The sequence below is a fragment of the Pan troglodytes genome, chromosome 12 (assembly GCF_028858775.2).
Source record: "Pan troglodytes isolate AG18354 chromosome 12, NHGRI_mPanTro3-v2.0_pri, whole genome shotgun sequence".
Classification (NCBI taxonomy): Eukaryota; Metazoa; Chordata; class Mammalia; order Primates; family Hominidae; genus Pan; species Pan troglodytes.
The window spans coordinates 43,941,317-43,953,961 of record NC_072410.2 but is presented as its reverse complement, the minus strand read 5'-3'; the positions used below and the strand labels follow the sequence as shown (position 1 = coordinate 43,953,961).

General features: G+C 38.5%; 1 long non-coding RNA gene across 1 annotated transcript in view; it reads left to right on the top strand.

Moving 5' to 3' along the window:
• Positions 1-455: 455 nt before the first annotated feature.
• LOC104005047 (uncharacterized) overlaps positions 456-12,645 on the top strand; it is a 30,546-nt gene continuing 18,356 nt past the window's right edge. The window contains exons 1-3 of the long non-coding RNA XR_678187.4: positions 456-533; positions 920-1,000; positions 4,990-5,205. This is a non-coding gene — a long non-coding RNA (uncharacterized LOC104005047). The remainder of the gene's footprint in view (positions 534-919; positions 1,001-4,989; positions 5,206-12,645) is intronic.

Genomic DNA, 12,645 nt, shown 5'->3' with positions numbered 1-12,645 from the left:
AGAAAATGGGTACATATCTGGTTTGCATATTCCACTCATATGCATAGCTATGTCTATATAACTATATAGAGATATACACACATTTTATATTTCAAAACAAGATCATGCTGCAATTGTTTAGGTAACGTGATCTTTTCTTCAAACAATATATTTTGACTAATATCCTGTTATTTAGATTTTCCTTCTAAATCTTGGTTTTAAATGAGATCTCAGTAAATCACATAAATATAGTTTATCACACCAAACACCCATTGTTAGGCATTTTTTATTCCTTTTCACTGTAATAAAACCTGTATCCATATATGTGTGTATGCACATGTATATAATCTCTGATTATTTAGCAATATATTTCTAAAGTAATTATTAAATCAATACCATAGTCTTTATAACTATATTTTTATAAAAGTTGCAATACCTGAGAGAACAAGTATCTTTTAACTCATTTTTCTCTCCAGGGATGTCATGGGAATTCTGCTTCTTGGCAATTTTCATGGATTGTAAAATTAGCTTACCAACTTGCATAAAAACTTCTGGTGAGTTTTGATTAAAATCACATTAAATTTGAAGAGAATAAATACTTTTATGATATTGAGTCTCCCTAAATATTAACATGGTAAATATTTCCATTAGTTTTATCTTTTAGAATGTCTTTCAATAAAGTTAATAACTTCTCCATATAAGTCTTGCATACACTTTATATTTACTACAAGGTGCCTTAGAACTTTTATAGCTATGAAAATTTTATTGGACATTGATAGCAAATTTGCATTATTTTATTATTAATTCTAGAAGTCATTTACATTTTTTGCTAGTCATGTATCATATCACTTACAATTAATGAGAGCTTTATTTTTCCTTTTTAATACTTCTATGTTTGTCTTTTATTCTGTTTTCTTAATGTTCCATGGAAATCCTGCAGTATGTTATTGAATATCATCAGTTTTAGCAAGCATTCTTGTCTCATTCCTGATTTTAGAGGAAATACTTGAACTTCTCACTCGTAAGTATGATGCTTTCTGAAGATTTGAGTATTTACATTTCCCTTCTTCAATGATTTGTGATGTCAGCCCTGTCATACATTTCCATAAATATGTGGATCTGTTTCTCATTTCACAATTTTGTTTCACTCATCTATTTGTTTGTTGCTGCTTATAAGGGTTGATTTGGGAGTATGAACTTGAGTGAATTAGAGATGCCCAGATAGCTGGCAAAGTATTATTTATTCCTAATCAGTGCATTAATTATTCTCAGTGCTTTAGTAAGAACTGAGCCCATCCCTCTTTTGATGCAAGGGAAACCCAGGTGGTTTGGCATTTGATTACAATGACTGGACTGCCTAGGTGTGTCTCTGAGGGTGTTTCTGCAAGAGATTCGCATGTGAATTGGTGGACTGAGTGGAGAGGATCCACCTTCATGTAGGTGGGTCCTGTGCAATCACTGGAACAATTGGATGGTGCCTTTTTATTCTAGATCGAACAAAAAGGTAGTAGAGGCAAGGCAAATTCTTGCTATCGCTTCAGAAGCTGGGAAGCCCTTTTCTCCTGACGTTGCATGTCAGAACTCGAGGTTCTCTGGCTTTTGAACTCTGGAACTTGAATCAGTACCCCACCCACAACTCACACTGAGAGTTATACCATCAGCTTCATTGGCTCTGAGGCCTTAGGACCTGGACTTAGCCATGCTACCAGCTTCCCTGTTTCTCCAGTTTGCAGACAGAATATGGTGGGACTTCTCAACCTCCATAATTGTGTAAGTCAATTTCCCTAAGAAATCCCTTCTTATGTATCTCTTTATATGTAGCCTATTGGTTCTATCTCTCTGGAGAGCCCTGACTAAAACACTGTGACAATACCAAACTGTGTAATTGTAGTAAATAAATTATGAATCTTGTGATTGGCAAAGTGTACACTCTCAATATATTCTTATTCAAAAATACTGCAGCTCTTCCTGAACCTCTACTCTTTCATGTGAATTTTAAAACCACTTTGCAAGTTTTTAAAATGACATTGAATTTATGGAAAATTTCGGAATTTTTTAAATTCCTATATTTAAAGATATAGGAATAAGTGACAACATTAAAATAGTCTGTGCTATAACATTCTATTTATTTGGATATTCTTTTGTGGGTTTCAGTAATGTTTTGAAAATTGCACTTTTTATATCTTATTTATTTTTATTCTCTAATTGGTTTACTAGAACTTTCATTACTATCTTGAATACCTGAGTTGACAGCAGCTATTCAATCTGGTTGCTAATTCTCTGTACAACTCGTATTAGTCTGTTATCATACTGCTGATAAAGACAGACTTGAGACTGGGTAATTTATAAAGGAAAAGATGTTTAATTGACTCAGTTCCATGTGGCTGGGGAGGCCTCACAATCATGTGGAAGGCAAAAGAGACATCTTACATGGCAGCAGATAAGAGACAATGGGAACCAAGTGAAAGGGGAAACCCCTTATAAAACCACCAGCTCTTCTGAAACTTGCTCACTACCATGAGAACAGTATGGGGGAAACCGCCCCCATGATTCAATTATCTTCCACTGGGTTCCTCCCACAATATGTGAGAATTATGGGAGCTACAATTCAAGATGAGATTTAGGTGGGGACACAGCCAAACCATATCACAAGTTTTTATATAAGGTAGAATATTTACTGTTAGGTTGATGTTAGATTCACTTTAATGATTAGAAACTTTCCTATTGACAGCTACTAGTCTAATTTAGAGTGTAAAATAAGGAGATGTAACCGAATAATGCATTCTATCAATTCTAAAATGTATACTTTTTTTTTTTTTTTGAGATGGAGTCTCGCTCTGTCACCAGGCTGGAATATAGTGGCATGATCTCAGCTCACTTCAACCTCTGCCTCCCAGGTTCAAGCGATTCTCCTGCCTCAGCCTCCCGAGTAGCTGAGACTACATGCGTGCACCACCACACCTGGCTAATTTTTGTATTTTTAGTAGAGGCGGGGTTTCAGGCTGGTCTTGATCTCCTGACCTCGTGATCTGCCCTCCTTGGCCTCCCAAAGTGCTGGGATTACAGGCGTGAGCCACCACGCCTGGCCCACTTTTTGTTTATATTGTACTATTGTTTAAATTATGATGCATGCTATAGTAGTTGTGATAAGAAAGAACTGTATCCTATTTACTAGCATATTTTTAAAATCATGAAGTACTGTTAAATTTTACTGAATATCTTCTTTGAATCTATTTAAATTTTTATGTGTTTTATTAATCTGTTAGAGTGGGAGGGTTAAATTTTATTATGTAATTTTTAATAGTAAATTTATAAATACAATTTATAATTAATGATTTACAAATGATATATTTTATTATTTCAGCCATTTTTGTATTTCCATAATAAATCTTTCTGGTTATGATATATACATATATAATATAGAATAAATTCATGCATATATGAACTATATATATTATGTAGTTCTATAATCTATTTTGTTAGTACTATTTTGCCATTTTTGCACTTACGTTTATACAGTGTATGTTAATACTTTCTTGTACTAGTCTTATCCAATTTGTGTGTTGTGGTAGGCAGAATAATGGCTCCGCCCAATGTCCATGTTCTAATCTCCAGATCTTATACACATATTATGTTACATGACAATGGAGAATTAGGGTTGCAGATGAAATGAAGGTTGCTAATCAGCTGACTTTAAGCTGGGTAAATTATCCTGAATTATCCAGGTGAACCCACTGTAATTACAAAGATTTTTAAAGGATGGAAAAGGGTCAGTGTTGAAATGATTTCATGTGACAAAAGCTCAACCAGACATTTATGGTTTGGATAATGGAAGGAGATATGAGTTAAGAAATGTGGGCAGCCCCTAGAAGCCTGATAAGGCAAGAAAATTGATTTTCCCTCAAAGCTTCCGAGAAAAGAATCCAGCCCTTCTAACATCTTGATCTTAGCCTAGTGAAAGTCTGACTTCCAGAACTGTATAATACTGAATTTGTGTTGCATTAAGCCACACAAAAATGCAGTTATTTGTTAATGTAGCAATAGAAAATTAATACAGGTGTCAATATTATATTAACTTTTATAACACTATGATATTTCATTGAACCTAAGATGTCATTCAATTATAAGATATACTGGCATTTTATTGCTATTATATACAATTATGCCAATTAAAGTCTGACAGAATGCTTCCTTAGCACATCAACCGTCAGATGCCTCATACTTTCAAAACTCTTACCATATGGAAAAAGGCACACTTTAGAATATTCGATGTTTTCCTTATTTTTCTATTCACTAAAGCAACTTGCATAAAAAGAAATTATTAACTTCTTGAAATTTTGGTAAACTAACCTCTGAAGCCAAGTGTTGTCATTTGAAGGAGGGAACACCTTTGCTTAGTAATCTTACATAACCTTTTGAATTTTTCTTCATAAGTACCCTGAATACTTTTGTATATATATGTATTTACACATACATGCTTATATGTAGTTAGTAACATTTATTTTATCATTTTGTATGTATATTCATGAGAGCCTAATGAGACTTCTGTGTGTATTTCTGTGAATTTTTAAACTGGTTTTGTCTTTACAGTTTTCTCTGGTATACAGCTGTTTTCATCTTGGCTGACTGATCAGTATCTTTTACTTAGAGCCTGGGCAGATTGTTCGGCTTTTCTCTATCTTCAAATCCTTAGTCCTTAAACACAATCTGTATGGTCTCTCATATCATAGTTCCAGATTGACTTTATCTAATCCTGCTTGGATTTTCTCCTGATAATAGTAATAGGAGCACATATGCAATTAGAAAGTTTAATTTCAATTGGAAATTATATGAAGAGACAGTTGAAGTATTTATTATTATTTCTTTCATCAATTGTCTCAGTGCACCTTGTGCAAACTTTAGCCCAATTTGGCAAACATCTAGAACAATAATTAGGATAGCTAATTCAATAATTTCATTGTGATTAGTTGCATGTAACTACTGGTTTTTTTGTTTTTTTTTTTTTTGCAGGAAAGGAACTAAAATAATTCTGAGTACTAGCAAGGACTAAGATGAAGTTCAATGTCATGACTGCAAAGTGAAATGATCAGAAGTTTCATGGCCATGAGTACTGCTGCCTGGCCCGGGCATGAGAAATGAGTTTGCTCTAGACTGCAGATTGTGAAGACGAGCTTTGCAAAAATCTAACATCTAGTGCATTCTGACTATGGAGAGGACATAATTGATGTAAGACTCCAAGAGATTGCTGGTGAATAGATCTGTGGTTAGATTTTAAATGATGGATTTAGAAAACAATTCAATGAGGTTAAAATTAATTTTAGTAAATGTGAGGGATAAGAGAAAGGAAGGCTGAGATAAGCTGTTTTATAAGAAATAGTTATGCTGAACAGATCCAAGTTTTGCTGAGGTGAAGCAGAAACAATATGGCAATTAGAAAGAACAGCGAGGTCAAGATGTTACTGCATTTTCAACCTGGGTAACTATGAGGTCAATATGTGAATAAGTTAACAATGTATTGCTGAAGAAATTATGAATAGAATGGAGAGGAAACTGGGAAAGTATAGAGTGTGGTTATTTACTACATGTTTTAGGTCACCAGTTAAAATAAATAAAGTTGACCTAGGTTTAAAAAGAAGGGAAAATGTTAAACAAGGATCATTGGTGAGTAATTGGAATTAAGAGTTCACACAAAAAGCAGGCTGTCTCTTAATCCTAGGGCATGAAGAGAAGGGGATAAAAGGATGGTCTCTGTCAGATATTTCCAAGAAAAAGCATTGTCAATTTTAGGATGTTTGCATTTGGTAAATGTAGAAAGCTACCATCCATAGATGCTAACACTGTTTTGGCATATAACAGATTCTCAAAATTTGTTATTACGTTAGTGAAAAGTTTATATATTCATAAGTAAGAAATTTTCAAGATTAACTATATCTAATTTCGGTTTTCCTCTTCACCATATACACAGTCCCATTGAAAGGAAACATTGAGTAATACAGAAATTAGAGTTTAGGCTTCACAAATTTTAGAATTAATTACACTGATTTTCACAATTTTACTGGTAATAATTGTATCCTCACATTAATCCTGGTGGTACTGGGGTTCATCATCTTTAAACATTAGGGGATACCATCTTTCTCATGAATCTAAAAAGTTCGTGGGATTATACTGAAATGAGAGAAGGTCCCTTATCATCCTCACAGGGCATGCGACAAGGATGTGGCTTGCTTCTTTGGTGCCCCACTGCTCAAACTCCTTGGGGGAGCATGCAGGCAGGTGAGTCATGGGGAATGTTACTAGGCTCCGACCCCATGGCAGCATCTAGAGGTGAAACTTTATAACTACAGAAGCCCAAGTGAGCCTGTGTTACAGTGCACTCTTTCAGCTTATCCGTCTGCACGTGGCTTGTGTTAATCAGCTTGATGACACCTTCTGCCTTATTGCAAGATTGGAGGGTTTTCTGTATCCCAGGTTCTTGCCCTAGTGTACCAGAAAAATTGGATTACACGTGAACTTGGAGAATGAGTGCAAGGTTTTACTGAGTGGTGGAGGCAGCTCTCAGTGAGTTGGATGGGGAGCCAGATGAGGGATGGAGTGGGAAGGTAGTCTTCCCCTGGAGTTTGGCTGCCCAGCAGCCAGACTTTCCTCTAACTGCCCCTGGCCGAATTCCCCTCGACATCTGCATCATTCTGCCATCGATGGCCTGCCAGTGTCTGCTGGTGTTTGTGTGTCTGTCAGTGTGTTCTTCTGCTCCCCTCAACATCCAGCCACTTGTGTGTATCCTGAATTTTTATGGGCACAGGATGGGGGCATGGAGGACCAAAAGGCAACTTTTTGGGTGCGAAAACAGAAATACCTGTTCTCATTTAGGCCCATGGGTGCAGGCCTGAGGGTGGAGCCCTACCCAGGGAACCTTCCTTTCTTTACTTAGCACCTCCCTGCCCCCTTCCCATACCATTTTCCCCCTCTGAAGAGGTACATCTAAGTGCCTTTAGAATAAGGACGATGACCGGTCTTAACTACTTTTGCTGACTGGGGGCATTGTTTTGGGGAAAACAGCAGTCAGATTCCTCCCAAAGGTCCATGTAAGGGTTCCTGGCAAAGGGGAGCCATTGTCTGTGGCTCCAGTTGCATGCCTGTTTGGAGTTTGATGCCCTCTAAGTGAGAGAGAAACAAACAAGCTTTATAAGGTTAAGTATGCGTGAGTTAAACATTTGTATTATACAAGTAAAGAATTTAGTGCCAAAGATTACAGAGATAAGAAGTGAAATATAAACTAACAACGGCATTGCACACCAAGCTGTTTCACCTTCATGAAAGAAATTAAACCTTACATGGGAGCAGTTAAACTTTGGAAGAAAGATAACTGTTCTTGCCATATCTTTAACAGTTAACAGGTGTACCCTGGGAATTCTGGGGTGTGTGGGCTTGCATAGTGGCCATTAAAGCTTCTGCCTCTTTCTTGTGTCTCCCTTTCTCTATTGTAGAAGACTAAGGTGGCTACTCTCAGGAGACCCTCTAATGTACTATCTGGTCCCAGGGCCTGTTTTTATAGCTTCCACTTGATGTCAGGAGCTGCCTGAAGTAATAAACGTAACCTTTAGGATTAGCTGTCCCTTGACTGAATCAGGAGATTGTGAGGTGTTTTACCAAGGACTCTCTTAGCCTTTCCATGAAGGCAGTGGAATTTTCATTGTATCCTTGGTCAATGATGAATAACTTAGTATAATTGAAAGGCTTGGTTTCAGTCCTATGTAAACCCTCCATTGTGCACACCTAAAGGTGTCTCCTCTTCCAGGCTTCCATCTTGTCACTGGGATCCCTTTGACAGTCATCCACTGGTACTGCTTCTCTTCCAGTTGGATAATTTTTGTCCCCTTCCCTGATGCTATATGTGATACGAAGCTCATCCCCAAATCTCTCTGCTGCTTGCAGAGTGGACTGCTTCTCAGCGTCCATCTGGGTCTGATTTAAACATAACATAATGTCTCTCCAGGAGAGTTCAGATATTTTGGTGAAATTCTGGAAGCCTCTATATATCTACCAAGGTCATCTGAAAACTTGCCAAGATCCCCCTTAATTTGCTTTAAGTCCTGTAGGGAGAAGGGGACCTGGACCTTTCTGGGCCCAATTCACTCGGCATCTGTTACAGGAGCAAGAGTGAGACTGGGCCTTGTGTAGGGCAAGGATTTCTAGGAGGTGGCAAGTGAGAGGCTGAAGCTGGATGGGGAGGTTGGGGTGGACCCAGAGGAGCAGGGCTGGAGGGAGCTGGCTCCTCTGCTGGGGATGCCTCTGGGACACGTATCTTTGAAACCCTGGGCTTGCCAGTCCTACACTGGATCAAACAGGAGGGCTGGATCAATCCTACACTGTCAGCAAAGGTCTGAATTGCCTTACAAGGTATAGAAAGCCTGCACATATGGGGCCTCAGACCATCTGTCCTCAGAAAGTTCCAACTGCCAGATGGTATCAAAATGAATGGTTCCTTCCCGGGAATAACATAGTCCTTTATAATTTGGCCCAAACTTTGTGCAGAGGGCTATGAAGCAGTTTTTTCCTCCAGACTCTGAGGGTCAAAGCAGTCCCAATGGTTCAGGATACACTCCAGAGGGATATAAGCTGGGGGTGCTGAAGAGAGCTGCTTGTCCATTCTGAAAGACAGTGAATAGAGGTGTCCCTCATTTCCTTCCTTCTTTCAGCAAAACCTCAGGGTGTGATGGAGAGAGAAAATAAGTGTCCTTCCTATCCCTTCCATCTTTTTATCCTTGAGTCCCAGCAACCTCGGCAGGCTCCGCCCATAGGTACCAATGTGGTATGTACCCATGAAGCAGGGAAAATTTAGAGAATAGGAATTAATCGCCCTCACCCATACCTCCATTTTCCCCTGCTGTTGACAAACTTTCAGTTCCCTAAGCCTGGTTATGCCATGGAGCATGGCCTCCTTCCATGAGCTGGGGGGTTCAGTTGGTAAGAATTGGTCCTGCCCATTTACATTGTGCCTGTTGCCTGGCTTTGGATCCCTCAGACCTGGTCTTTCTTCCTAGGGCCTCAGCCTGAAGCTTGGAATTGAGTTTGGGACTGGAAAGGTATTTCGGAGCTGTTTGTATCTGTTTAGAGTGTCTCAAATGAGCCTTGCCAAATTTGCAGTCATCAGTAAGCAGGGGCTGCTACTCTGTTAGCTTCCCTATCAACAGCAGGGAGTGCTGGTAGTTCTCTCCCACCCCCCTTCCTTGTGACTGTTGGGCATGGCCTTTGACTGCTGTGGGCATGCCCAGGTGCCTGAGTGGAAGAGGAGTGGTTTGGAGGGGGTGCCCTGAGCTGGGTGTGCCTGCAGCTGTCAGGGTGGAGGCAGAGATGGTACCTCCAAGAACAGTTACTCTGATCTTCACCCTTCATGACTGAGCCAAATGCCCATTTTACTTAGTAACATTGCCACAGCCTCTAGCAAAACCCTTAACATTATAAAGGAAGAGATAAGAGCCTTTTCAAACCATGAGAGAGGAAAAGATAAAAAGTCTAGGGGAGGGAGGGGGTGGTGGTGGGGTTGACTGGCCTGTTTAGGGTGGTTAAACCTTAGGGTAGGGAAACAGGACCTTTTACCTTCAGGAAAGAGAGAGAGGTGGCAGGGTTTTGGAAAAGAGGCAGATCCAACAGTTTCACATTTGCACTCACCTTCCTGGGTCCCAGATGAGCCCCTAGCTGTGTTCCCTTATTGCCCTCACAGGGCATGTGACAGAGATGTGGCTTGCTTCTTCAGTGCCCTGCTGCTCAAACCCCTAGGGAGAGCATGCAGAGGGGCAGGTCATGGGGAGCGTTTTTTGGCCTCTGACACCAGGGCATCATCTAGGGGTGAGTTTTTAAAACTCCCAAAGCCCAAATGGGCAAGTGTTACAGTGTGCTCTTTCAGCTTAGCTGTCTGCAGGCAGATTGTGTTAATCAGCTTAATTAGACCTTCTGCCTTATTGCAAGGACAGAGGGCTCTCTGTATTCCAGGTTCTTGTCCTAGTGTACCAGAAAAATCAGACCACGTGTAGGCTTGGAGAATGAGTGCAAAGTTTTATTGAGTGGTAGAGGTAGCTCTCTGTAAGATGGATGGGGAGCCAGAAGGAGGATGGAGTGGCAAGGTGGTTTTCCCCTAGAGTAGGGCCACTGAATGGCCCCTGGCCAAATTCTCCTTGGCATCTGTGTCATTCTACTGGTGTCTGCTGGTGTCTCTCAATGTGTTCTTCTGCTCCTCTTGACATCCAGCCACTTGTGTGTGTGCCTGCTATGGTCCTGAATTTTTATGGGCACAGGATGGAGCATGGCAGGCAAAAAGACAACTTTGTGGGCCTTAAAACAGAAATGCCTGTCCTCATTTAGGTCCTTGAGCACAGGCCCAAGGGTGGAGCCCTCACCAGCGACCCCACCCTTCTCCCCTTCTCTACTTAGCACTTTGCTGCCCCTTTCCCATATCAATACTACCCTCTTTCTGGTCTAATAAATGTTATCATTCTCTTTGTTTTCTCTTGTGTAGAGATAGGGTCTTGCTATATTGCCCAGTCTGGTCTCAAACTTTTGGCCTCAAGTGATCCTCCTGCCTCAGCTACTTAAAGTGTTTGGATTACAGGCATGAGCCACCATACCTGGTCAATATTATTGTTCTTAATGATAAGACTAGGTTATTTTTCTGGTGTATGAATATTTTTAGGTATTATATATCTACATAAACATAGATATACTGCACCATTGACATTTGGGCTGGATAATTTTTTTTGTGGAGGTTGTTTTATACATTGTAGGATGATTAACATCATCCTGTGCCTTTATCCATCAGATCCCAGCAGCAACAGTTGTGACAACCAAAAATATCTCCAGTCATTGCCAAATATCTCCTGGGGTCACAATTACTCCTACTTTAGATCCACTGATGAAGATCTATAGTAAATTAAACAAAAATGCTTTCATCATTTTTCCCTAGTTTTCTTTACCCTAGAGAATTACTAATTCCCAATCATTTGATAAAATTATTATTTTCTTATATTGTCTATACTTTGGCAAATAATAATTAGAAAACATCAACAATGAAATGGTTCTTTATGTTAGGCCACTTCAGACTAAATCATTTGGAATAAACCACTTACAGATTTGTATGATCAATTAATTAATCTTAATAAATAACATGTTTTAAGGCAATTTTATGAAATTAGATTATTGTTAAAAAATGAGACTAAAGAATACCAATGATGTTTATGGTCCAGATAGCCAATTTAAAATATAATAAAAGTAATTTTGGAATTTTAAAATGCTTTCAAAAACCATCATTGCCTAAATAAAAAGCTTAGGGATGATAAGAATGTGAAAAGAATTGGGCTTCTATGCTGTACAAAATATATTGTGTGTGGTAAGATTTGAGTAAAACCAAAAGATTCAGCTAATCATGTTCACCACTTGCTAGCACTAATCTTTATTTTTTCCTTGTAGTTTTCTTCATGCATAATGACTTTTAACTTTTCATAGAATATGTATATGTACACTGAAACAAAGAGATTTTTAAAGTATAAAACTGAAAAGTGCTTAGCATAGTTATCAAAAGAGTCATTATAATTTACACAGAACAACAGCGTTAAATTTGAATCAGAGTACGGGTATGAATTGTGCTTTATGTCTTTACCGAGTAGGTAACAGTGGGTGAATCACATAACTTTAATTCCTATTTCCTTTTAAGCAAGATGGGAATAAAAACACCAGCCTCACAGTGAGAAGATTTAATTAGGAAATTTATGTACAAGCACACAATGCTTCTTTAAACTGATGGCTCAATTATTATTTGGTGAATCTGAATCTGAATCAGAGAATAGACACTGTGTGACCATGAAGAAAAATGGTATTTCTATATTTGCTATTATTATTCTACAAGAAATAGCAAAGACGAAATCTGTATAAAGTCTCTGTGCAATTGAAAAAATGATAATCTTTACTGCACTTAAAATAGAATAAAAAACTTTTAAAATAAATGTGTATAGTTTAAGCACTGTTCCCATGGGTTAGTTTGAATATTGCTATAAATGAAATGTTGACAAGAAAATAAACTTGATCTTCTAATTATTTCAGCTGAAGTTTATTAAAATGATGTGTTAGTGAATTCTCACACTGCTATAAAGAACTACCTGAGACTGGGTAATTTATAAAGAAAAGAGGTTTAAATGGCTAGTGGTTCTGCATGCTGTACAAGCTTCTACCTCCAGGGAGGCCTCAGGAAACTTACAATCATGTCAGAAGGCAAAGGGGAAGCAATACTGTATTTGCATGGCCAGCAGGGGAAGAGAAGGAGAGAGAGGGGACGTGCTACACACTTTTAAACAACCAGATCTCATGAGAATTCTATCACAAGACAGCACTAGGGGGATGGTGCTAAACCATTAGAAGCTACCCCCATGATCCAATCACCTTCCACCAGGCCCCACCTCCAATACTGAGGATTACAATTCAACATGAGATTTGGTTGAGGACACAGAGCCAAACTATATCAAATGATATGTAAAGAGATAACAGTTTTCAATCATGAAGTTTGTAAATATAAACAGAAATTTTATGAATGTGCTAACTCCTAGGAATTGTATCTATGTTTTAGTATTCACAGATATTTTTTCATCTTGAGAAAAATATATTTTTGTCTATGTAATTTGG